The 22937-nt window shown below is 44.6% G+C and overlaps 1 protein-coding gene and 2 long non-coding RNA genes across 8 annotated transcripts in view; 2 read left to right on the top strand and 1 right to left on the bottom strand.

Annotated features, from left to right (window-relative positions):
* RGS3 (regulator of G protein signaling 3) overlaps positions 1–22937 on the top strand; it is a 945383-nt gene that overhangs the window by 828405 nt on the left and 94041 nt on the right. The gene's annotated exons all lie outside the window — the stretch shown is intronic.
* Positions 3632–4087, bottom strand: LOC144753096 (uncharacterized). Its single transcript, XR_013594198.1, has 3 exons — positions 4030–4087; positions 3889–3945; positions 3632–3799 (listed from the first exon to the last, which is right to left on the bottom strand). It is a non-coding gene; the product is annotated as an uncharacterized LOC144753096 (long non-coding RNA).
* Positions 7016–7525, top strand: LOC144753095 (uncharacterized). Its single transcript, XR_013594197.1, has 3 exons — positions 7016–7073; positions 7158–7214; positions 7304–7525. It is a non-coding gene; the product is annotated as an uncharacterized LOC144753095 (long non-coding RNA).

Here is a 22937-nt window from a genome sequence, read left to right as displayed (position 1 = left end):
AGTGACCGTTTTTACTCATCCTAAGGTAAGGCAGAGGGTTAATATGCCTGCTGCAAAGAACGTGCACCATACAGATAACAAAGTGCATATAATATAAATAGGTCAGTGCGTTACCTGCTTTTGTCAGAGAGATCCTATTGTTACATGCACTTTCTAAGTTAAAATCCTAATCTAGAACTGTGAGCAATTGGCTATTATCAAAGAGCTGCATGAAAACTGCAAGGTATAGGCTGGAGCGTTATGGTTTTTCCCCAGTCTTTCATTTTCCTAATGTTGCAAAATGGATTAATTTGTGTAGAAATCAGTTCTTATTATTAAAGAGAACCCCCCCAACCATGGTGTTACTCTTTAAATTCTAAGTTTGTGCTTCTCCAATCCAAGCACTATTAAACCATACTGACTCCCAGTATGGATGACCTATTACCCTTATCAGCTTGTAATCCTCTGTCTTACATAACATTTCATGTACACTGATTTACACACGTATGATTGATTGTCTCAGTGTAATCTGTGTGATGAAAAGGGCTCTGACACTCTACAGTGGTATGAGTGGCGCTATAAAACTAATTAAATGCATCTGAGAGTGGTAAAGGAAACTTGAGAGGTACTGTGAAAGGATGGTAGTGAGGGAATCCGTAGCAGGGGTGGCCACTGGAGGGGTAGGTGGGGCGCCAACAAACATTGTCGCAACCGGTGCTAAAGCTGGCCCAGGATTGAGTGCTGGTGCCAGGTGATCTCCTAGGCGTACATGATTTGTTTATGTTGCTGGCTGTGAAGATTGGGTCCAGAGTTTGCCCAACTATGTGTGTGGGGCCAGTGACGATTTGGGTGAGGCTGAGGTTGTTCATGCTCTCTATTTAGTTTGCTGTATTGGCGTAGCCTGGGTTGTCGATGTGGATATTGAGGTCTCCAAGGAAGATGAAGTTCTTGATGCGGATGTCCAGGAGGGCTAGGAAGGAGATGTCCTTGCAGAAGTTGGGGCGTGGTCCTGGTGGTCTGTATACTACGGTGCACCTGATGGTGGACTTTCTGTCTGTTTTGAGTTTGAAATTGAGGTGTTCCATAATGGGGGGGTGGTGCTGTGCAGTGGAGGGACTCTTTGTGGTTGATGGCTATACCACCTCTACGTCTGTTAACTTGGTCTAGGTGTATGATCTTTTAGCCGCTGGGAGTGGCATTGGCGATGTCTGGTGCAGAAGCGGTGTTGAGCCATGTCTCGGTAAGGAATATGACGTCAGAGTTGAGGGAGGTGATGGTGTTCCAGATTTTTGTGATGTGTTTGTGGAGTGATGGGGCGTTGATCAGGAGACATTGGATTTCTCCTTTGTCAGTGGATATGGGCTGGGTTCCGATGGAGGGAGGAGGAGGGGTGGTGGTGGGTTGACGTTGCAGGAGAATCTGCAATGTCGGCAGGAGAAGGGTCCTGTAGTTGATCGAGGGAAAGTGAGGCTTCAGAGGCCACTGCGAAGGCCTGGGATCAGGGCATCTAACTCCGCTCTGGAGTAACTGTGGGTGGTTAGAGATCCAGGGGTCCTGGCGCTGGGCACGGTCCAGATGAGGACGGGCACAGATGAGCGTGTGTCTGGCTCGCCAGCAGCGCGACCGACTGCAGCCTCCTTTAAGGAGGTTCTTGGTAGGGGACGGGACGCTGGGCGGGTTTTAAGAGAAGGCAAAAAGCGATCGAGGGAAAGAGGTTAAGTTTAGGCGAGAATCAGAAAGCACGATTAGGAAAAAGATGCAATGTTACAAAACGGGGGAAAAAGTCACAATTGGCGGGAGAGAAAGTCGAGAATAAATGGGAGAAAAAGGTGGTTATGGAGGCAAAAATGAGGCAAACGTTTTATTAGGCAGGAGGAAAACAAGGTTTATGGAGGCAAAAAGGTAAAGTTGAGGAATGAAAACTGACTGTTTATGAAGGCAAAAGGTTAAGTTTAGGCCGGAAAAAAAGACTGTTTATGGAGGCAAAAAGGAGACAAAAGATTTAGTTTAGGCAGGAAAAAGGCAGTTTATGGAGGCAAAAGGTTAAGTTTAGACGGGGAAAAAGACTGTTTATGGAGGCAGAAACGAGGCAAAAAGATGAGTTAGGCGGAAGGAAACAAGGTTATGGGGAGAGGTTAAGAGCAGCAGCGAGGTGTCTGGCTGACTGCAGTTACAGGCTTGAGCGGGAGCTCCGCCTGCAGCAGCGGGGGGAGCTGGCCCAGGGACCTGCTCATTGAGGTCTCGCTGCGGCCTCCATTAAGTAGGTTCATGGGAAGGGGTGGGGGGCTGGGCAGGGTTAGTAAGAGGCAAGAAGTGGGAGGGAGAAAGAGGTTAAGTTTTGGCGTGAATCAGATAAACCCAATTAGGAAAAGATGCAATGTTACAAAACAGGGGAAAAAGTCACAATTGGTGGGAGAGAAGGTCACGAATAGGCAGGACAAAACAAGGTTATGGAGGTAGAAAAAGGAGGCAAACAATTTATTAGGCGGGAGGAAAAATGTTTATAGAGGCAAAAAGGTTACGTTTAAGTGGGGAAAAACACTGTTTATGGAGGCAAAACTTAGGCTAAAGGTTAAATTTAGCTAGGAAAAAGACTGTTTATGGAGGCAAAAAAGGAGACAAACGGTTAAGTTTAGGCAGGGAAAAAAACTATATAAATAACAAGAAGCTGGATGTTGTGTCTCAAATGGAGTCTCTGGGTGCCGTTTAGAAGATACTTGTGATTACTATGCAAGCTACATTCAAGGTTAGTCTGGGACAGACAATAGGCCCACGCACCAAAATTAAAGTGGCTTCCATTTGAGAATCCGGTATATAAAAAAGTGTCCCACACTGGCAAATCGGAAAATAGGTGTTTGGCAAAGTATGGCTTACTGCATGCTTTTCTGCTTGCTACAGGCAATGTTTGTTGTAATATCGGAGAGGCCCAGTAGACCATAAAACCGGCTCAAATGCTGGTTTTTAAGACCAGCCCTTCAAGCACTACCTGATTGCCCTGTTGGGCAGTCCGACCATGACTGCTTAACTGCGCTATAGCTGTAATCGTGGGTTGTGTGAAACTGAGAAACGTTGCTTCCTCACACTTCTTGAAATTATGCAATGTTTTTGATTTTTTTAATGTAAGGAAGAATCTGCAATAATGGATGTTTTGTGAGGGAATAAGTGACATACCTAAAACACTTTTTAATACATTTTCTTGAAAAAGAAAAATATAAAAAAAAAATCAAATTATGGATTGAATTACGGGCCGTTTTTTCACAGTGGGGTTCTGAGTGACATCAAATAGAGAATGAGAGCAAAGCTCGGGTTGCCTATGATGTCAATCAGAACTACAATGAACAAAAAGAATGCACGTGCCGCTATTGGCTTTATCTATACTATTTAATCAAAACATCTGAACTAAAACAACATGTTTCGTGTGTTATCACTTTTTTTAATTACTTTTGTTTTTCTATTTTTTAGAATCAACAATTTGGTATATTAATTTTCCAAATTTACATTTTTACAGACCTTATGTACACAAAAGAAAACATTCATATTTACATTAAAACACAATTCAAAATCTACAGTTCAAAAAAAGTTGAACATTCAAGCCACCATTCATTCAACTAACATACCACAACAACCAACAAAAAAACAATATGCTTTTTTTTAAAATACGGGAATAAAATTATTCACAGTTAAGCCATCTTCAGTTAATATTCTCACAAGGTGATCTATTTATTGTAGTTCATGTAACCCTTTCTTTTTTATTTGGCTTAATGAAAGGTCTACGCGTTTCAAACTCGTATTATTATGGAGTTCTCATCAGGACCGTGGTCTGTGAAGAAAGAAAGAAACCTTTCTTTAGATCAAGCATAAACGCTAGGGAGCTGCCTACTCCATCATTCTACCACCTCCTTATCTTACCTCTTGTGTTCCAATATGTGGACGAAATCAGTAAAGCCCCCGACGTGTACACAATATCTGGGGAGAGAATCGCACCATGACATCACCTGTCACCTTTCAATCAACAAACAACTTACAGAGTCACATATGCTCACCACTTACTTTATTTTATATGTCCGTGTGGTGTTACTTTCACCGTGCCCTGTCTCTCAGCACACTGCAAACAAGCGAGAACTATGTCAACAAACCGTATGTCAGGTTCTAATTGGACAGGAAGCTTTTAAAAAGCAAAAACGTCTTACCTGGCGTGAGAGCACAGGCTTCAATAGCCGAGTATCGTATGCCTCCGCCTGAAAGTGATCAGTGAAACAACGAGGTTAGGAAAATGTAGATTTACTGTAAACGGGTGTCCTAACTGCCAGTTCAGCACTCAATTAAGAGATCTCAAAGCGTAAGGTACCTTAAAAAGGACGGAGCATGGAGCTTAGAGTCAATCTCCTCAGTGTCGAAGACGCCGCGTTACTGTCGCGTTGACTTCCGGGTCCGCAAAGGATCAAGGGAGTTGTAGTCAGTGAGTCCTCCTGCGCTTTAAACGTTGTCCGGTCACGTTTTCTTTTTCAATTATGTCCGCTTATTGACACACTTGTATCGTAAAAGCAAATTTACACGGCAGCATTAAAGTGGATGTATTTTTTTTATTCTTTGCCTCACATTAGGGACTCTATCATCAATGTTTATAAAAACATCGTGATTTTTTCTTAAAACAAGATGCGGTCTGCTATAAGCTATTCTTTCGTGGGGTCGCCATGTGGGCTGGAAAAGAGATCAGGGTGCAGAGTTGCTAAGGTGGTGCATTGGTTATCGTTTGAGGATCATAGATACATTATCCTGTGACTCCGGTGTATGACACCTAGTGGTGGAATGGATTACTTACAGTTTGAACATTTCAGAGAGTTCGTTCAGTCCATCCAGAGCTGTGTTAAATTTTACTATTAGCATAGCTTCACGTTTGGAAAGCTTAGCTTCCAAGTCTCCACCTCTTTCGTCATTTTCAACTTTCAAGATCACTGTCCAAATGAGGTCAGTGTCTTTGTGATTTTGTTCTCGCCAATGTTGAACGAGAGGGGCCGTCAATGTGTTATTTTGTATCCTGGATTTGTGTTGTTGAATCCGTACCCTAACTTCTTGACTTGTTTTTCCAAAATAAAAACAAACATCTGATGGTGACAATGGACATCACGTCACTTTATACCAACATTCCACAGGACGAGGCACTGTATGTTTTGGAGGCATTTTTGGAAGAAAGAGAGAGACCGCACAAAATACCAACATTCTTCATCTTGTAACTTGCGGAGTTCGCATTAAAAAGGAATTATTTTAATTTCAATGGAGAATTTTTTTACCAAACAGGCGGCGTGGCGATGGGCTGCCCTTTCGCCCCAGAACTGGCTGTTCTGTTTATGGCGAAATATGAGGAGGCATTTGTCTATCAGAATAACCCCTTTTCACAATGGATTAAACATTGGTATCGTTACATCGACGATCTTTTCTTTATTTGGACAGGCACAGAAGAAGATCTAAATAAATTCCATGATTGGATTAACAACAGAGTGCCAACAATCAAATTCAGCCTGGACCATTCAAGTGAAAAAATGCCATTTTTGGATGTTGAGGTTTATCCTTCCGAAGGAGGATTAGTAACAACACTCTATAAGAAACCGACCGATAGAAATAAGTCGCTTCACTTTAAAAGCAACCACCCTCAGAGTCTTAAAGACAATCTTCCATATGCGCAATATTTAAGAATCAGGCGGAACTGTCAATACAAAGAAGAATATCTCAGACATGCAGAGAGTTTAACAACTAACCTAATACAACGAGGATACCCAAAAAAACTCCTAAAAAAATCTGTTAAGAGAGCATTGTGGACACCGCGCGAAAGTTTGTTGGAAAGACGAAAGAAAAAAGAAACTGACAGGATGGTCTTAGTCTCCACATTTTTACGCAATTCAAATGCATTGAAAAAGGTGGTAAAACAGAACTGGCACCTACTAAAAAATGTGGACAAATCCTTTGCAAACGAACCACTATTCGCATTTAAAAAGAATAGCAGTATTGCGAATCAATTAGTAAGAGCCGCATTACCAAAAGAAAAAAAACCCGGATCTCAGATCAATGCTAGGACTACCACCAATTCAGGGCCACCACAGATGTGGTACATGTACATGCTGTGATTCAACAGAGGAAGGAATTTTATTCACTCACAAAAAGATAAATTGGAAACATGAGACTTTTTCAAACTGCAAATCTCGGTATGTGATTTATGGTATTACATGCCCATGTAATCTCTTGTATTTTGGAAAAACAAGTCAAGAAGTTAGGGTACGGATTCAACAACACAAAAATAACACATTGACGGCCCCTCTCGTTCAACATTGGTGAGAACAAAATCACAAAGACACTGACCTCATTTGGACAGTGATCTCGAAAGTTGAAAATGACGAAAGAGGTGCACCACCTTAGCAACTCTGCACCCTGATCTCTTTTCCAGCCCACATGGTGACCCCACGAAAGAATAGCTTATAGCAGACCGCATCTTGTTTTAAGAAAAAATCACGATGTTTTTATAAACATTGATGATAGAGTCCCTAATGTGAGGCAAAGAATAAAAAATAAAAAAATACATCCACTTTAATTCTGCCGTGTAAATTTGCTTTTACAATCCAAGTGTGTCAATAAGCGGACATAATTGAAAAAGAAAACGTGACCGGACAATGTTTAAAGCGCAGGAGGACTCACTGACTACAACTCCCTTGATCCTTTGCGGACCCGGAAGTCAACGCGACAGTAAAGCGGCGTCTTCGACACTGAGGAGATTGACTCTAAGCTCCATGCTCCGTCCTTTTTAAGGTACCTTACGCTTTGAGATCTCTTAATTGAGTGCCGAACTGGCAGTTAGGACACCCGTTTACAGTAAATCTACATTTTCCTAACCTCGTTGTTTCACTGATCACTTTCAGGCGGAGGCATACGATACTCGGCTATTGAAGCCTGTGCTCTCACGCCAGGTAAGACGTTTTTGCTTTTTAAAAGCTTCCTGTCCAATTAGAACCTGACATACGGTTTGTTGACAGTTCTCGCTTGTTTGCAGTGTGCTGAGAGACAGGGCACGGTGAAAGTAACACCACACGGACATATAAAATAAAGTAAGTGGTGAGCATATGTGACTCTGTAAGTTGTTTGTTGATTGAAAGGTGACAGGTGATGTCATGGTGTGATTCTCTCCCCAGATATTGTGTACACGTCGGGGGCTTTACTGATTTCGTCCACATATTGGAACACAAGAGGTAAGATAAGGAGGTGGTAGAATGATGGAGTAGGCAGCTCCCTAGCGTTTATGCTTGATCTAAAGAAAGGTTTCTTTCTTTCTTCACAGACCACGGTCCTGATGAGAACTCCATAATAATACAAGTTTGAAACGCGTAGACCTTTCATTAGGCCAAATAAAAAAGAAAGGGTTACATGAACTACAATAAATAGATCACCTTTTGAGAATATTAACTGAAGATGGCTTAACTGTGAATAATTTTATTCCAGTATTTTTAAAAAAAGCATATTGTTTTTTAGTTGGTTGTTGTGGTATGTTAGTTGAATGAATGGTGGCTTGAATGTTCAACTTTTTTTGAACTGTAGATTTTGAATTGTGTTTTGATGTAAATATGAATGTTTTCTTTTGTGTACATAAGGTCTGTAAAAATGTAAATTTGGAAAATTAATATACCAAATTGTTGATTCTAAAAAATAGAAAAACAAAAGTAATAAAAAAAAGTGATAACACACACGAAACATGTTTTAGTTCAGATGTTTTGATTAAATAGTATAGATAAAGCCAATAGCGGCACATGCATTCTTTTTATTCATTGTAGCTTGTGGCAAGCTGTGTCGTTGGGAGCCCATACCCAGTGGTGGTTTCTTTGTCAATCAGAACTAGGCCTGGGCAGTGTACTCTACTCCGTTTGCAGAATTTTTCATGCTCTGTGGAGTTCTGAAAAACTCCACCCCGCGTAGCTGAGTTTTTTCCTTACTCTTGCTTGCCAGCGGTAAATTGGCAAGCACGAGCGAGGAAAATCCAATGCTAGACCAATCCCCAGCAAGATGGTCGCTGCTACTCATGTTGAGAAACCTTCCTTTCACATTGAGGAAGCTGCCGACTGAGTAGAACTTCTACTTGAGTGCCGAAAGAAGCAACACCTTCGTTTGCTGCATGTGATGCCATTCACACTGAATTTACAGAGTGGGACAAACATCTGTCACTCAAAATCAGTGCAAACGGTGTGAGGTAACGCACTCCGCTGCTCGCGGAACACTGCGTAGCTTGGCAGACTTTTTTTTGTCACTTTGCGGAGTTTTGCATAGCGGAACTCTGCCCAGGCCTACTCAGAATCCCGAGGTGAAAAACATCCCAGCGATTCACTATTTACCATTTAATATTTTATATATGGCCACCAAAATAGTCTGCATCTGCTTTAAACTGCAATGCTGGTGCAGGGGAGTAATGAGGGAGCCAAGCATAATAAGGCTTTTCCTCCGTCTCCAAAATAATTAATTAAAAAAAAACGTACCTGCCATCCTTAACCAACCCCCTTTGCCTCCCCTGCTTTCCTTCCCCCCCCTCCAGCAGCTGTGCTTTCTGCTTCAGTCAAATCCGACAAGCAGCACTGCGCTGACAGGCTGTCAGAGCCCTGTCAACCTGACTCGGAAAGCTTTTATGATGTAGCAACAGTGGGTAATACGTTTTGTTATCAAATGTTGCTATGTCATAGAAGTGAGTTCTCCGTTTTAGAAACTAAAATAAACGATAGGGGCTCTGGGAAAGGGATGCAAAACATCTCAGTTGATTAGTTATCTATCACGGAGATTGTGCATATCCTCGAGGTTGGACGTTTATGTGCCTGGAAGATGAAAAAAGCCTTTTATTGTTCCAAGGTGTATGCAGTGACTCAGACTAGTTACACCTTTTATTATGCACAAAGAGATCCTTCAGTTTGCGGTATTCTGTATATGGTCACTGTTATCGGCATGTCCCACTGGATTTGCTGAATGTTTCTCTGAATGGTGACTTCTTGCATAGTAAGAGATTTGCTGAGAAACTCCTGTGTTATATAGAATTATAGATGGGTAACAGTGAATTACAGGGTGAATTTTTCCCCTTGAGGGTCTGCGTGACATCAAATAGACAACGAGAGGGAAGCTTCCATTGTTTATGATGTAACTCAGAACCTGAGGATAAAAACATCCCTGTAATTTACAAAAGTCGAAGTCATCAGTCTTTGCTTTCAGCAGCTATGCAAAGTGAGAGGAGGTGTGGGGAAGCCATACAGTACATGGCATCCTGCCACCCGCCCCACCACTCTCAGTGCCTTACATGACTCCAGGAGCTGTGCTCCTTGCTTTCCAGCCCTGCTCTGACAGGCTCCCAGAGAGGGGAACAGCCTTTACAACGCGGGCATTACCACGCGCTGCCATTACTATGCTGTTTTTCCAACGCAAGTCGTTTCAACGACTTTCGCTGTTGGACAAGGAATAGTTTAATTTTCTATTCCAACACCTTCCCTACTGTAACGTGGGCTGGAGTTGGAATAGAAAATGAAACTATTCCACTATCCAGCGCTTGTCGTTGTAACGACTTGTGTTGTAAAAACAGCGTTGTAATGGCACGAGTGGTAATAGCCCGCCTTGTACTGTCATACAAACCCCAGAGAGACCATCCGGACCAGCCTGGAATTCCTTTGTGACATAACCGTGATTAACAAGTTAGGTTACCCCACCCGAGCTGCCTCATAACAGTGAATTATTTCAACAAGAGGCTTCTTCGAATGGCCTTGTGTACCCGCCAACTGGCCCCAAACCAAGCGCAGTCATTCACCAAAACATTCAGATGGGTTTCCCTGTTTTATAAATATTGCTGCTTTAAATGTGTATAAATTGTGTATAAATATTTGATCGAATGACCTGAGCAAGTGAACGCTTTAGGGATGTGGTTGGGATATCTGCTGGAGCTAGTCCGTCAGTGTCAGCCAGAGTGGTTATCTGATTACAGGATGCTTCAGTGGTAAATTATTCATTCCCAGGGACCCCTGTGTGTGGAGTAGGCTGCAAGTGAGCGCAGTCCCTGTGGATTCGGTGTAGAAATGGTAGTATCCTCCCACTTTAGTTTATTGCTGCTTCCAAGAAGCTGGTAAGTGCTTTTATTTTCTTGGAAAAGAGAAGGGAGTTGAGTCCTAATTATGGGATTAATGAGTTTTATGAGAACAGCTAGTGCTGTGTTCCATGAGCGAGGGGGAGGTATTGCTGTTATAATCCTCTTTGGTGCAACTTCTGCATCTCGATCATAGTGTCACCTGTTTGACCCAGAAGAGTTGGTTCAGTATCAAGGCGGCTATCAGCGTTATAGTTAGGATTACTTTTCCATAGACTGCGTCTTTTTTTCTTTTGCATTTTTCATAGACTTCTTTAAACAGTGCTACTGCAAAAACTGCTGGCTGAAATTTAGAGATTTAAAAATGCTCCTACAGGCTGGGAGCAGGTTTGTGTTCTGTTTACCTGCCCGCACATCAGCAGGCCGGGAAACAAAGCTGATATTACTCCTGCCCGGAGGGAGCATGCAGAAAACAGCTGCTCCCTCCAGGCAGGGGCTTTGGGTCTTCTCCTGCGGCCCTTAATGTGGTGGTTCGTGGGTGCCCTGCGTGGGCACTGTGGCACCCACATATAATTAGTGGCGACCCCAGGGCCAACCCCCACCCATTTTAAACAGAAAATGGCCCGTGCCATTGGGTACCTGGGGCCTGTAAAGGCTTGGGGAGGGGGCCACGCAGCCCCTTCCCCATTTCTATTGGTTTGTCCCAGAGGATGGGATGCCTTGGGCGCGAATAAGGCTTGGGGGAAGGGGCCATGTGGCCTCCCTCCCTTTTTTCTATATTTCTCCCTGGGGGCCCAGGAAGGCTCGGGAGGAGTAACTGGCCACTCTCCTTTTTTGTTTAATTTGTTCCCTGAGGATGGGGTCCCTAGGGTCTATTAAGGTTGGGGATGGGGGCTACACGCCCCCTCCCCTTAATGTATATGTTTTGGCCCCAGGGATGGGGTTCCCGGGGCCCGAATGCCAACCCTATGCTGCATCACCAAAGGCTGTGCGTGACGTGGGGTTGGCAGGTGGAGGTTGGTTGCCTGCCTATGGGTCGGCCAGAGGCGCAGTGTGGGTTTGGCTGCTTGGTGGAGGGGGTTAACGGCCCTGTTGTAAATCCCCATCCCCTACTGCACACGGCCAAAGGCCATGCGCAGTGTGAGGTTATCTGCTTGCAGGTGATTGGCTGAAGGCCAGGCCCTGCCGCCAACCTCGCAGCATGGGCCTGGCCATAGATTACGCCCTGTGGCAAAGCCCCTGCTGCACATGGCCAAGGCCATGCGTGGCTGCTGATTGGCTTTATGTTTGGTAACAAAATATTACTTTACGTTAAAAAAAAAAAGCCTAGAAGTTAATTGAAAAATCCAAAGTTTAAAGTAACTTTATAGTTAGGTGTGATAAAAAGATCCGTTTTCTAGTTTTTTTTTTTTGTGTTTTTTTTTAATCTTAGAAATTCACTGAAAAAAAACACAGGTAAAAGACGTTACAGCTAGGTGAATGCGAGTGACAACATTAATGTTTTGAACTCAAAACAGACATAAAATTCATCAGCTATTGTTAGCAGAGCTAACTATATCTTGTGCTCCCTCCGTGCAGTACGTGTGACCTCACATATTGCATCACTCATGGCGTGTTCTAGGACATCACTTATCAAGAATTCATCCAATGAGTGTTTGTTTTATAGTTTACACAGTGGTGAGTAACTACCAAATTACTTTTCTCCCTAATTTTGTACAGTCTGTGTCCAGCGAATGGGTGTGAGTGTTTACAAAATGCATGTGCTCCTAATGCATCATAGGTATGTAGAGATATTGAACACATAATTAATCTTTGTATTGAAAAGTAACTCTGTGTGCAGGTGACAGTTGACAACTTGTGTTCAGCATGTTCCACACAAGCTTTTTGGCTTGGCAGAAAAAGTTTCCAACAGGGTAAAGGTTTTACGTCTTACATATTGAGTATTGTAAGCAGCCTTGAGTTATTAAACAGAATTGTTTCAGTGTGACAATTTCTACATAACATAGAAGACTGTGCACCAGGTACTAACCTATTAGCATGTGCTTCTTTTGCGTCAGACGAAGTGTTATTTGGAAAGATTTCAGCACAGAATGAAGGCTGCAGGTATATGATCTTTGGCACCTTCACACCTTGGTTATATAAATATTCTCTTTGGACAAGTTTTGCATTGAGTGTACACTGTTCTTAGTAGATATTTGTTAATACTCTTTGGTGTATTTGTCATGAGAGTTTCACTGTTTGCCATCAGTGTGGTACAGAGTAAACTCTCTCCATAGAATAACCGCTGTTTACATTACCCACTTATCTACTTGTATCCGCTTTATTTCTCAGTGTAGGTTCAGTGACTGTGAGGGGTTTAATGCAGGTAAAAACTGCCCGTCGTTGAGCATTAGTTATGTAACAGGGCTTTAGTATCTGAACAGTTGAATACAGATTGAACATCAAGTGCAGTGCAGATTATCTTTTTATCTATGGTTGATATTCAATATGAACTCGGCTACTCATGAAGTGTATGGTATAGTGGGGGCTTTCACAAGGCAATCATCTGTCTCGACACAGGCGCATACTCTAACTGGGGACTGACCTCCTCTCAGAACATTTTTGAGCTCAACCAGTGTGCTGAGGCAAACTCTTCCTGTCCTAGTTAGTGTCCTCCACACCAGTCTCTGGTTCCATCCCAGTCAGTAGGTAAGTAAGTCTGAGTTCTTCCTCTTGGTGTTCTTTTTTCCCAAATGTCTTTATTCGCATTTTACAGTATGCAAATACTACAGAAAAACTCAGACCCAAAACAGAAACCCCAAAACTTTTCCGCTCCCAAGGCACCCCAAAATCATCAAGTACACTCAATCCTGGGTCTGGAGAGGAGGGAGGTGTCAGGGTGCTTATGTTTGCTTGATAATCTTGAAGGCATTCAATGGAACAAATCTTTGAAGGAAGGAGGGGGCAGCAGTCAACTTCCATTCGTTCTCTCTGCAATAGATTTCACAGCCCTGCTGCAAGCCCCAACAGCACTCAACACAAAGATGTGCCCTCCCTACCACTCTCAAGTGCAACCAGGTATCCCTCACCAGCCCGGGCCCACAAGTGAGATCGGTGTTGAGCAATCCTCCATTGCTTCTCCGTCTCCTCTCAGGCAGTCCGTCATCATACCCCACATCTCCAAATCTTTCTCCGCTGGGGTCTTATTGCAATGCGCACAACTTGCCGACTTCGCTGGGTAAACCCTATGCAGCCAGTGCAGCATCATGTAGGCCGTATGGAGGTTGTAGAATTGTTCCAACTTAAACATGGCGCTGCTCGCTGTTTCTTGCACCTGTGCTCCAGCCCACTTAAATTTCCATCCGTGAGAGGCGTCTCAAGATCCCTATTCCAATTATCGCTTTACGTCTGTCTGCTTGTCCTACTTCAGAGTATCGTACAAACAATAAACAAGACCCCTGCTCAAGCCCAGGTCCATTATCACCGTCAAGACATGGGATTCCCTGGGTTCCTAGGGGAAACGTGCCCAGATCTCGCGGACCGTACTGGACATACATGCATACTGTAAAAATTGCCTGGTCCACCTTACGATTCTCAAGTGAACCTGGGTATCCCTCACCAGCCCGGGGGGCTCACCACCATGGTCACAGGTGAGATATGTGCTGACCCATCCTCTATTGCTCCTCCGTCTCCTCTCAGGCAGTCCACCATCACACCCCACATCTCCAAAGCTTTCTCCACAATTTCATCTGTGCATACCTTTCTAAGTCTACTTTCTTCAGCCACTGCTCACTCCAGCAGGTCAGCTCTCCATTTGCCATTTGTCTGCAGCACCAGACTTGCCCAATGAATGGCAATACGACGCCTGGCAAGCACCTGTCCCAGTTTGGTAAATTTATATCCCATCTTCCTGCCCTCCCTAGGGAGCTGCGAGAGGCCTAGTATACAGTGACATATCGTAAGCTATGCCCTGGCTCTTGTTATCCATTTCACCTCTTGCCAAAAGGGTCTGCATGCCCATGTAACATGAATAAAATCAACTGGGATCTCATTGGAGGAGGCATCACACGCCGACTGCGCCGGGTAAACCCAATGCAGCCGGTGCAACGTCACGGAGGCCCTATGGAGGTTGTAGAATTGTGCCAACTTAAACATGGCCCTGATGTCTGTTTCTTGCACCTGTGCTCTAGCACGCTTCCATTCTCCATCCGTGAGAGGAATCTCAAGGTCCCAATACCAATTATCGCTGGTGGACTTTACGTCTGTATGCCCTCCTTCAGAGCATTGTACAACCGGGAAACAAGATCCCTGCTCGAGCCTGGGTCCATTATCACTGTTAAGACCTCGGATTCCCTGGGCTTCTTGGGGCAATTTGCCCAGATCTCGCAGACCATATAGGACACACATGCATACCATAAAAACTGCCCGGTCCTACTCAAAACAGCGTCTGCTAGTGTTACGAAAGAGTCATTCAGAAAAAGGTCTCCCTCCCTCTGACAGCCTCCATCCAACCAAATCCATGGAGGTGGGGATGAGCACAAAAGTCCGCAACCACCATATAGGGAGCAGTTGGGCATACAGCGCATGCTTCAGAACATGGGTAACGGCTCTTTCCCATACCTGCTCTGCCGGGGCCCCTATGAAGGGGATACCTACCAGCACCCCACAACCCGCAATAAGCAGTCTCGGGAGGTCTTTCTCCATTACCAGTCCATCCAGGAGTTTCTTCTCCCAATTTGGGCCATCATTGCACACCAGCGCTGTGTACTGTAGGAGGTCAGCCAGATATCACTGGAGATTCGGGAGCCCCAGTCTGCCCTCTGCTAGGTCCAGTTTTAAGATTTCCAGCCTGACCCTGCTCCGTTTCCCTGCCTATGCTAGGGACACCAACTGGCCATTGAGCTGTCAGAATAAGGAGTTCGGTAGGACACAGAATGAGTTCTGCATAGTGAAGCGAAACCTGGGAAGCAGTACTATCTTGCTGAGCACCACACTGCCCAATGTGGACAGCAGCAGAGTGTTCCCAAATTTTGCAGACGCATTTAGGCTGTCTACCATCTGACCCATGTTAAACTCCCATTGCTGCTGCGGGTCAGGAATTATCTGTATCCCCAGGTAATCCCCAGGAAAATGTACCGTCTCCAAGGGGAGTCCCACCTCCGGAGATCAGCAACCCCACGGTCTCCCGAGGACGCCGGGGGGAAGATCGCCGTTGTCTGATATGTAGCCCTGACACTCTTCTGTAATCAGCCATGAGTTGCATTTGGCGTGGCACTGACCTTCGGGCTGTTCGCGTATGCAAGTGTATCATCCGCGTACATTGACACACTATGCGTCATCCCACCAATACCTATTAACAAAGTCTTTGATTTCGCTCCTCCAGTACACTACCAAAGGCTCCATGGCCTGCGCATAGAGGAGCTGGGTCAATGAGCATCCCTGCCTCATACCGGTCTATACAGTCCGGACATCAGATAGCACCTGTCCGGTACGCCCTCTCGCTCAGGGTTCTGCATGTAAGAGGCTCACGCACGACAAGTATCCCGGGCCCATCCCCATTCTCTGCAACACCTCCTATAGGTATTCCGTGGAAAGTGTCAAATGCTTTCTCGATGTCCAGAGCAATCAATAATGCTTCCTCGGCTGTCCCCTGTGTGGCGAGCATCCAATGAGAACGCTGCCGCAGGTGCATGAGTTCCCCTCCCAGCATGAATCCACACTGGTCTTTGTTCACTAAGTGAGTGACTGTGCGGCCCAGGCGCATCGCAGGTACATTCGCAAGTAGTTTGAAATCCACATTGCACATGGACAGCGGTTGGTAGGACCCGAGGTCCCTCAGGTCTTTGCTTGTCTTTAGGAGCATTATTATGAAGGCCTACCGCATGTCTATCAATGGGGTGCCACTTGCTTTCGAGTTTTGGAGAGTTTTCAGTACCCTTAGGAGCAGGTTCCTCCCACGAGCCGTGTCCCGCAGGGCCTCCTGCAATTCCTCCAGTCTTACCTCCTGCTGTAGGCTTTACCTCTGGGCCGTAAGAAGAGGGCCTCTGTAAAGAAAAAAAGTTGAAGGCTGGCAAACAGGGGACCCAAAAGAGAATATCACCCACACACGTGCCTGGATTAAACTGAATAGAAATGTGTGTAAAAGTAGAGGCCAAAAAGAATAGCCAAATAACAAGAAGGAAGTTTCTCTCAACCAGTGAGACAGCCAGGAGTAGCACTGGACCAAGAGGTGGGGAGATCATACTTGCCAGCTGGATTAAAATAAGATGGGGTAGAGAGAGACAGATAGCTTGAGTCTCTCAGCAAGGAGAAATACAAAATGAAAGAGCCTCCCTTACTCAACAAAGAAGGAAGTCGAACCTTTGTGAACATAAATAGCTAACTGCTATAATCCAGGCATTTGTGTGGGTGATATTTTTGACTTTTTTTTTTATGAGGAATGAATGTGGTATCAGTGTGATTTGAGTTTGTTGTATTTTGGCCAGAGTAGAAGACACTATATATGTACCAGAGGTATACATGTTTGATTTATGCGTTTATGATATTCATTACTCAAACATTATTCTCTGATATGTCTGTATTTCTCTTTTTTCAATATATATTATCTAATTGCTAAAGAATACATTAATAGCAATTTAAAAAATATACTGCCTGTGGCAAATGTAGATGATTATTACAAGTATTTTATGTGATTCTTTGTTTGCTGCTTCGCATTAATGTATAAATTTAATTTGGCTCCATGATGACTGTTTAGCAGATTCAGGTATGGTGAGATATTCGGCCCATTAAATGAGTTAGGCAGGACCGGTCTTTGTCTAGTTGTGACTGTTCACCTCTGGTCCGCCGACAGTCTGGAGACCGGGACCTTATTTAGTAATTCCTCCACCCCGTGTCTCCTAATGGGACTGTATACATCCTCGCTAAATGACCTCACAGCGCCAAATGTATCGCTGTCTGTCCCACCACTGTCGCACAGTCCGCCCGAGTCCGAGGGAATCTTCAGTGGGGGGCGCTCACAATTTCGTAGTCCGGCTTATAGTGGTCTAGAACTGCCCCCCTCTCTATGTAATTTCTGTAGGTAGTCCCTTCATACATGGCAGACAGTCTGTCCCAGACACTTGCGACCCGCCTATGTCCCTCTGCCAGCTACTCTTACCCTCGACCCCCCACCCTGCCTGCCCACCCACTTGCCTCTGCAGTCGAGTCAGGCGGTTTCCTCTTGGTTTTCTAGTGTTTCAAAAGTCCAATATAAATATCTTACCTGCAGGGTGTTCCCTACCCTATCCTCCTGTGGTCGGGCTTGTGAGAGAAGCCTATCGTTCCCAACCTTCAAGCTCCCGTAGTCCTCTTTTTGGGCTGTAGCACCACCTACAGTCAGTGTTTGGAAGAGCAGGTAGCAGGCCAGTCGAGCAATCACATTCGCAGAAAGGACAGGACACATACACGCTGTCAATATAAAGGCCTGATAAACACAAAAAGTCTGCTGTGGACCCATCACTTTACAGAGTAGTGGTGTGCTCTGTTTTTTTTTATTTGAAACGGCATATGATTCCTGATTAGTTATATTCAGAAATGTTACGATTTAACTGTTCATGCACTTTTAGATGCACTGCTGTCTAAGAAATTGCCTACTGATTTCCCTAAAGAAGCAAAGTTGAACCTTAATGTTGACAAGGCAAACATAATCTTTAAGATAATATAAGAAAACATAATGTTTAATATAATATAAGCTGATAGGGTTTCTTTTAACGGAATTTCCAGAGACGTGGTAATATTCCTGCCTTTGCATAAAGAGCGCATGTAAACTAACGCGATCTGCTGGACTCTAAATGTTGCTTATCTTTTTATAGCTGACCTGCTCCCTGGACAATGTATATTTACTTTGTCAAGTAACTACTCACCGGCACAATGCCTTTAGGTTTGATCCGGTGATAATGGCATTGTTTCCAAGAGGCCCCATGTATTGTGCGACACCTTTTTCTAGTCCTTTCTTTTTAGTCACAGACTGTGTTTTGTGGTAATAGGGCTAATAGTTGTGCCACCATTGACATGGGACTACTTGGCAGCCGTGTGTTCAGTGTTATTAAAAATAGGGTTTGCATGGACTGAGTTTTAGCTCCTCCTCTGCATCTAATCACTTATGACCAGCAGGGGTCACAGAGGGCACAAATGTTTTCACTTCTTCTTCCTGGCCCCAGTTTCTTGCTGTTGTCCTTGGTATAGAACGGGAAGAGTGGAAATATATGGCAGCTGTTTGTAGCTGCACCACAATTTACCCCAGTCCTCGTCAACTCTACTGCCTGCATCTGACCCCTCTCCCCCCAATTACAAGAGAGAACGTGGCAACCGGAGGCCATACTCCACTTGGAGAAGTAAAAAAAAACCCTGAGCATACTCGAGGAGCCAGACTAGTTTTGGGTGCAGGTGAGCTTTGCCAAGGCTCTGCCAGATCACCCATAGTTAAGTTCCAGAGCAGATAGATTCCTGGCCAAGCCATGTCTCCACCTCACCAAACACTTGCAATCAGGTTTGGAGGCAAGTGGTTCCTCACAAAATCTTTAGACAAAAAAAACAGTCATATGGAACCACGAGGCGAAACTCTGTCCCCAAGCACTGAAAGACTCCCCGTCGAGATAATTCCGAGTCCAAAGGTCGGTCTCTGTCTCATTCCGGTCCAGAAGTCACAAGAGTAAATCCCAAGGTTGATTGTTGTCTCGCTTCAAATCTGCGGTCAAGGCGAAGAAAGAAATTGAAAATCCACGCAGGACTCTTCTCCTTCCCGCCACTGTCGTGCTCCTGAGGAGGCGCAAAGGACAAAGAAGTAAACAAAACAATGCGCAATAGCTACAAAAAAAAAAAAAATCAGTCGCCCACAAAAACCATATAGCTAATGGAATTGAGTAAGCAGGAAACTCAGCTAACGAACTTTTTAAAGGAATCAATTCACTAAACCAAACCAAGAGCTTGCTCTCGAGCCATCTTGGCATCATAAGACCTATGTGATTCCCTGGCAGACTGTTTCGAGGAGAAAATGAACGTAATCTTAAAGAACTTTCGTATTCTTCATGGGCACCTAAAGGAGCTACCCAATTACAACTTGTCGCCTCGAACTCCACCTCCTACTTGGAGGCCGATTACAATGCATTTCACAGCACAGAGACTGCGCTTCTTGCAGCTTCTAATACCATCAGATTGTCCCTTGACGCTGGCTGTGCTGGTGCTGTTGAATCCGTCCGCAACTATTGACACCATTTCTCATGGGATTCTAATTAGTAGGCTGTATGATGTAGGCATCTACGGCAAAGTGCTACAAAGGTTTATGGATTTTCTGGAAAATATGACACATGCGATCTTGTTGGACTCCTTTAAGTCGTGTACAATGATTGTCAACAAGGGAGACCCTCAGGGCTCCTCTTTGAGTCATTCTTTATTCAACACCTATGTTGCCCCCTTGCGCAGAATGTTAAACTATACAGCTTTGAGGTAATATCCTGCGCTGATGACACTTAATTAGTAATCTCCTTTGGACATGACCTGGATGGGATACATCTCAATTTTCAGACTGTATGAAAAAAATAGTCGACTGGATGACAAGCAGTTATCTGCAGTTGAATGGTAGTAGCAATCTACGGAGTCAACCCCGTAACCCTAAGAACCAGGGTAGTTAAATTATAACACATGACCGTGGTTCACTTGGAATATGAACTATGACAAAACTGAGATATTGCTGTTCGGAAAAGCTCAGCAGCTTTGGTCCACAGACTGGTGGCTTCTCGAACTTGGTCTGGTCCCGACCCTGAGGCTGGTAGTATTAACCTCAGACTAAAGCTAGACCAGACTCCATCTGTGAAGGACCATGTTTTGGCTATTTGTGATGCATGCTTTGCCACCACTCGACTGTTGAAAAAAATATTCCAGTGGCTTCTGTCATCCTCTAGGAAAACCTTAGTACAAGCCTTAATCATGAGTCCCTTGGACTATAGAAACCCTCTGCTTGTTGCGGTCAATGATACGCTGATGTCCAAACTTCAGGTTGCGCAGAATACAGCTGCCTGACCAGTATGTAATCTTCCCTCAGGCTCTCCTTCAGCACCCATTTTAAATGCCTTGCATTGGTTGCCAGTCAGGAAGCGTGCGATCTTCAAATTATGCTGTCTCACTCGTAAGTCGCTCACCAGTAAAGACCCAATCTATCTGCACATAAGGTTTAGGTTTAACTGCCCTGCAGACTGCTTAGATCCAAGGACAAAGCGTTATTACGGATTTCCTGAATTCGCGCTTCGAGAGTTGGTGGTAGATCCTTTTCATACCTCGCACCCTTCCATTGTAACAAACTTCCCTTTCAAATCTGTACATGCACTGAGCTGGGCCAATAAAAAAAAAAAAAGAAACTCTGAAGATGTGGCTGTTCTAAGTAGTCTGCCGGCCTTGAGTTAGTGACGCACCAAGATACACATTCAGGTGTGAGTCGTTGCGCTATATCAAGTGGCAATCACATAACCTAATAAGGGCATCACCATACCTCTCAATCTCGCTTCCGAAGTCATTCGACTTCGGAGCCAATCCTCAACTTGTTCCGTCACCTCCGGAGTTACTGGGGCCGTCTTAAACCCAAAGCAGATCCAAGAGGTATGCAAGGCCTCTCAGACTCTTTGGCTCCCTTCCAACTCCGTCTGGTGGGCCCATAGAAACCGGGAGGCCTTCCAACTGGTATATCGCTGGCGGATTCACTGTCAGCGCCAGTTGGACGCTCTGAAAACACCACTGCACCTCCCCCGGCTCATATACCAACTTTGTCTCCAGCTCCGTGATCCTCGGAAAGAGGGTATTTTCTTCCACAAGTTTGGACTTGAGGATTGTCAATCCAAGTTGCATGCTGACCGCTATTGCCACACATTTTGGAATTCGATGCCTCAAGTACTCCCAGATGTCCCACAAGACTTCTGACCTATTCTAGCCAAAGGTATACAGGAAGGTTGTGGTGTTGCCATTCATTGCCACGTCTTGCTGCAGTTGACAGGTTTTTCAGGCTATGTCGAGTCATCCCTTATCGACATGCCCTTTGATGGGACCTGCCACTTTGGGGACAAGGGAGATTCCTGTCTGGAGCAGTTCAAAGAGGACAGGGACACAGTACCCTTCCTGAGCTTATCTGCCTGCCCCACCAGCCACATCAGCCTATCATTCCTTTCACGGTTTCAGCAGAGAAACCCCTTATCGACTGCCACTTAAACCTCAGCAATGTGCCCAGCAGTTACTTGGCCGAGGACTTGGCAACCACTGACCCCGAGATCAGGTCCATAAGGAGTACACTTTAACCTTCATAGCCACTCCGCCTAGCCACTATCGAAGTCCCTGGACTGACTGACGGATGACCATTTGTCCTTCTTACTTAAGGAAGTACAAGCCCTTTGGTCAAAGGGACCCGTGTAGGCAAATTAGGCCTATGGTGCAGACCAGGATTGTGAGGACAGGGTTGAATTAGGACAGGTTGAGTTGAGGATTTTGGTCAACATAGGATTTAGAAAACGTCAGGGGAACCGATTAGTCTTCGAAGGTGAAAGTTGAGTTTCATTCTTAATTTTTTTTTTTTTTTTTTTTAAGTGCAACGAGTCTCTTTTTCATTACTTTAGAGCTCTAGATAGAAGTTTGGAGAGTGCTTGAATAATGCTGGCTTAAAGACAATATAGACGGGCAATAAATTGTTAGAAATTATTTGATCACAACCCCTGTGTTGAGTCAAATGTGACTTTCTATAGTTAGGTTTTTAGAAGATTTCTGACTCTTTTGTAGTTGGGTTTAGATTTTAGGCAATGAATTAGAACAACAGAAAGAAAGGCAAGACAATGGAAGAAACGAATGGCTTGCCTGGGACCGACTGTCCAAACTGAATGCATTCTTATGCGTTCTTGGGGTGATCTCGGGGTTTTGAATAGTATGTGTATGAGTAAGGGTTCAAGATCAGCCTGTAAGGCAACAGTGACATGCAGGTGTACAATATGAATGCAGACGTATCGCATTTTACAAATGAAAGAAGTGTTTGTCGTAGCCGCTCTGTCCTGTTGAGTGTTGCTTACTGTGGCATCATGGACTGACTCCTCAGGCCCAGCTTTGCATTTATTGCTCATTTCAACAGTTTCGTGCGACCTATAGAGAAATAGACCGGTCGATGCAATTTTCTGTGTCACAAATCCTACCTTCCTTACCACACTAATGGGGAACACAACAATGCAGGAGAAAAAAAATCCCAAAGAAAATTTGACAGGCAATAACATTAACAGTCTAGACAGATCATATACCAAAGGCTGGAAATGTGAAAAACAAGTCTGCAGGAAAATCTGGTCTGTGAGAACGACAAGCCTTTTCTTCCTGTTAGGCCCGGATGTTGCACAGGAATGCTTTGACACCACTTATAAAAATATATTGCTTAAGCCTGTGATTTAGCGTGATGCGTGGTGCCCATACTCTTTCCAATTAGCTTCCTCCTGAGGCCTTGCAGTGCCAGTGGAGCAGGGCATCTTGGGTAGAAGGCTTTGTAACCCTGACCCTGTGGGACCGGCGCAGTGCAGATTAGGATGTTGTCCACCTTTTGTTCCAAAGCGGAAGTCTAGTAGTTTGTACAATGGGAGGGGGTTTGTTACCGTTTAGCTTGTCTCGCTTCCACGTGGATTTTAAGCATTATGTGAGGAGATGGCTGCCTACACGAACTGCATTGTTTTGTGCCAGCAAACACCGGAAACCCGCACACTCAATGAAAGGATGTCAAAAACAAACCAGGCCAACCAAGAGGCCTGTTTACATGGGCCATGCGTGCAGGGCACACAGTTAAGCACATACTAGTCACAAAACCACTATGTTGCTGTGACAGTTGAGAGCTATGCAACAAATTGTG

The sequence above is a fragment of the Lissotriton helveticus genome, chromosome 5_1, assembly GCF_964261635.1.
Source record: "Lissotriton helveticus chromosome 5_1, aLisHel1.1, whole genome shotgun sequence".
In the NCBI taxonomy this organism is placed as follows: Eukaryota; Metazoa; Chordata; class Amphibia; order Caudata; family Salamandridae; genus Lissotriton; species Lissotriton helveticus.
The sequence above is the reverse complement of the archived record's forward strand: the minus strand, read 5'-3'. Positions and strand labels throughout refer to the sequence as shown.